The sequence below is a fragment of the Cynoglossus semilaevis genome, chromosome 17 (assembly GCF_000523025.1).
Source record: "Cynoglossus semilaevis isolate Cse_v1.0 chromosome 17, Cse_v1.0, whole genome shotgun sequence".
Taxonomy (NCBI): domain Eukaryota; kingdom Metazoa; phylum Chordata; class Actinopteri; order Pleuronectiformes; family Cynoglossidae; genus Cynoglossus; species Cynoglossus semilaevis.
This window is the reverse complement of record NC_024323.1, coordinates 14,001,415-14,005,039: the sequence shown is the minus strand read 5'-3', so window position 1 is coordinate 14,005,039 and position 3,625 is coordinate 14,001,415.

The window sequence follows — 3,625 nt, the reverse complement described above, 5'->3', positions numbered from 1 at the left end:
AGTGTGAGTGTGAATGTGTGTGTTTTGACATGTACAGCACGCCTTTGGGCAGTCGCAGGAAGTGCAGAAATGCGACTCGCCGCTTGTCGCAAGAGCGGAAGCTGGAGAGGAGTCGCCGCCGCGCAGCGGAGACTGACCACAGGCTGAGTGCGCCCTGAGTCATCGGCTCATCTGATAGGCTGATAGGTTTGGGTTAGGCAGAGGGAAGCCAAGGGCTCCAGCTAAAATGCTAAATGTTTAACCTTTGAACATCTTATCAGGGATTCCAGACCCTAACGTTACTGAAGCTGTTACAAAACTAGACAGAAAATTCTGATTTCATTTGTCACAAAAAATAATTTTAAAAAATTCCCATAAATACTCAGGTTATAAAGACAAAGTTTGAATGTTATTACTTCTTACAGGAGCTACAAAAACCCGATGAACTGCAGCTACGTTAGCTTTGTAAGAACATTTTGGTTCAGTTCCTCATCCCAGTCACCAAGAACTTCATTTTGAAAGTTGTTGTGAAAAGTGAAGAGAGAACCTGAGACCTGAGAATTTTCACTGAAGAAGAACTCAAAATTGAAGGTATTTAAAATCAGCCAAAAAAAAAAAAATCGCAAACGTCTCCGTATATTTCCATTATGTTTCTCTAATGTCACGCCATTTTTATTCATCTGGTCAGTTGTCAAAAGTTGTATTCCAGGCTGTAGTAAAACCGACGTAGTAAAATCCCAGATCATAAAACTGCATTTTTAACAAATCAGACTGACGTGGTGGTTTTTATGTCGCTGAGTGGATTGAAGTGGAGCCGCTGGTGATAATGAAGGTCTGGGATCTTCGATCTGAAATGAGTTAAGAACTCCAGCTAATTAATGTGATGTAGCACCAGACCTCTCTGATTGGCTGATTACACAGCTGAAACATTTCAGGCAACGGGTTCCAACACGCTGATTTAATTTCCATAAAAGGCTCTGGAGCACTAAAAAAAAAAAAAACTGCCAGCCGTACGCTACTTCAGCACTGACACATCAGAACCACGAGGCGCCAACAAACAGTCGCCCGATCAACTGGACCGGTCCAGAACGTCTTAGGAAAAAAAAAAAAATCTGAGGTTGATTCAGCAATTCTTCACCTCCTGCTTTGCTGCTACTTCAGTGTCAATACCTAGTGCCAGTGACCCACATTAGCCACTTCAGCACCGGACAGCTCCGCCGGGGGGAAAAAACAGCCCAGGGAAAGCGTTTGACTTTTTATACGACGGCTCAGTTTGCTGAAAGCGACACCTGGTACAGTATCAGCTCCGTCAGCAGTGGACGGTGGACTGGGAGGGGGGTGTCGCGGTGGTCCAGGGGACCCGCGGGGGAATCGAACAGCACTGTGAAAACCACTGCACTTCTGTCTTTCAAAGTCACGTGAGGGGGAGGGGGGGGAGCAGGTGACGGTGACGGGGGTTAAATGTGTGGTCACAGATACAGAACATGATCAACTTCCTGTCTCTGCTGTGTAATAACAGCTCCAGGCTCTGGTTTCTCCCTTCGTCAGTCAGTTCAGTGTGTGATGCTATAAAATGACAATTAATAAAAACATGAGGCTCAAAAATCCTCCTCCTCTGAACGCACCGTCCTGTCACAGAGCCGTCGGACTTGAACTTGACGGGAACTTGGAATTTGTTGAACTTTTTAAACAGCGTCAGTCTGTAAATGATGTCTTTTTCTGCAGGACCTGTGTCCTCGTGTCCTCAGGACATCGGACAGTTTCAGGACAAGGGCAGAAGGTAGAATTTGTTTCAACTCTAAACAAGTGTAAAAACCAGCAGGTCTCGACTGAGCGAGAGAATATTTGAGATTTAGTCTGGAGTTAGGATTAGAGCTGGGATCAGGATTCAGATTAGTCCTTTTTGTGCTGATAGTTAATGTTAGGATAAATGATTAGAGAATGTATTATATATATTTATATATATATATATGTGTGTATGTGTGTGTATATATTCACTTATTTGCCCCTGTGTGGGGTAAGAGGGCAGCAGTTATCACTCGGAGGTTAAGTTCTTTATTTGTTGACTTGTCATCAAATTCAGTGCGGTCTCTGTTTTCTCTGACACTCTCCTCTCTCTCTCTCTCTCTCTCTCTCTGTCTCTCTCTCCCTCCCTCTCTCTCTCTCTCCCGCATTGGGTAACACACAGAACCAAAGCTCTGTCGCAGCATTATCCACAGAGGGGGAAGGGGGACCCTGTTGGATAGAATGCCTGTAGTGCAACAAAACCATCAGAGTGGAATGGGGGAGGGAGGGAAGGACCAAGGGAGGGAGGGAGGAAGGGAGGGAGGGAGAGAGGGAGGGAGAAATCGAGGGAGAGAAAGGGAAGAAGAAAGAGAGCGAGCGCAGGATTAAAAAAAAAAAAAAAAGACGCGGAATGACACTGGAAAATGCCTCAAGAGATTTTCATCACCAGTTGTGTGTGTGTGTGATAGTGTGAGAGTGTGTGTGTGTGTGTGTGTGCATGTCCACATGTTCATCTTGTATCGTCTGTTGCAGCAGCGTTGAGTGTTGCAGTCCTGCAGTGACGTTGCAGTCTAGCGTTGGACTCTGGTTTTGGTGGTACCGATGTACGGTTCGGTACCGATGTTCATCCACATCACTAACTGCTACGGTGTGACTTTTAAAGGCACAGTGCAGCATTTGTTTGGGAGAGAGAGAGAGAGAGAGAGAGGAGAGGATGGTGCGTTCAGTAGCAGCTCTCTCATCTCACGCTCTCACAGCCACAAATATTCATCTGCAAAATTACTTCAAACTATTTGGAGTAAAAAAAAAAAGTACCCCCGTGTCCCATATCTGTTCTAGGTCAAGTATGGAAGAAACAGGAGAAAGGGAAACGTGAGAATGGAACAAACGGTTCATCTCCTGCTGTCCAAGAGAAAGATGAGAGAAATGTCACCGATCTAAGAAAAAAAAAAAAAAAAAACTCAACCTTGATCAAATCAAACGCACCCCTACGTAGTCTCCATGGACCGTACATAAGAAATGGACACATCCTCCTGCCTTACAGGCTGGAGTCTGATTCTGCTGCGACTGTAACGTCAACAGTCCCTCAGCCTTAGATTTGACCACGTCTCGTGGGTCTTGGGCTGTGATGTTGTCGGTTCAAATCCCTCAAAAACAACAGCTTCTAATGTAATGCAGCGAAGGTTTGAAATGTATTAAAATATAAATATTGAACGGGTCGGAGCCACATGTGTTCAAATATTTACACTGGAACCAGACGGAGTACTGCACAGTTTTACTACAGTACACCAGCACTGTATGCAGTAGCAGAATAGTAAGTGCTCGTCTGTGAGAGGGTATGTTCCTGCGTGTGTGTGTGTGTGTGTGTGTGTGTGTGTGTTGCCCCCATTGTGATGGTGTTTCTGTCATTCCTTGAGGGACTGGGAATTACCACTGTACCCTGCTGTGTGAAAAGAAGGATGGGGGAAGAGAGGAGGGATGTGTTGTGTGTGTGTGTGTATGTGTGTGTGTGTGTGTGTGTGTGTGTGTGCGTGAGAAACAGATTTGCTTACAAAGGAACACCATTCAGCTGAGACGTCCTCCTGAATGAGGCGAACTGAGACGTACGAGCAGATCGATAAACGGATACTAGAGAATCCCA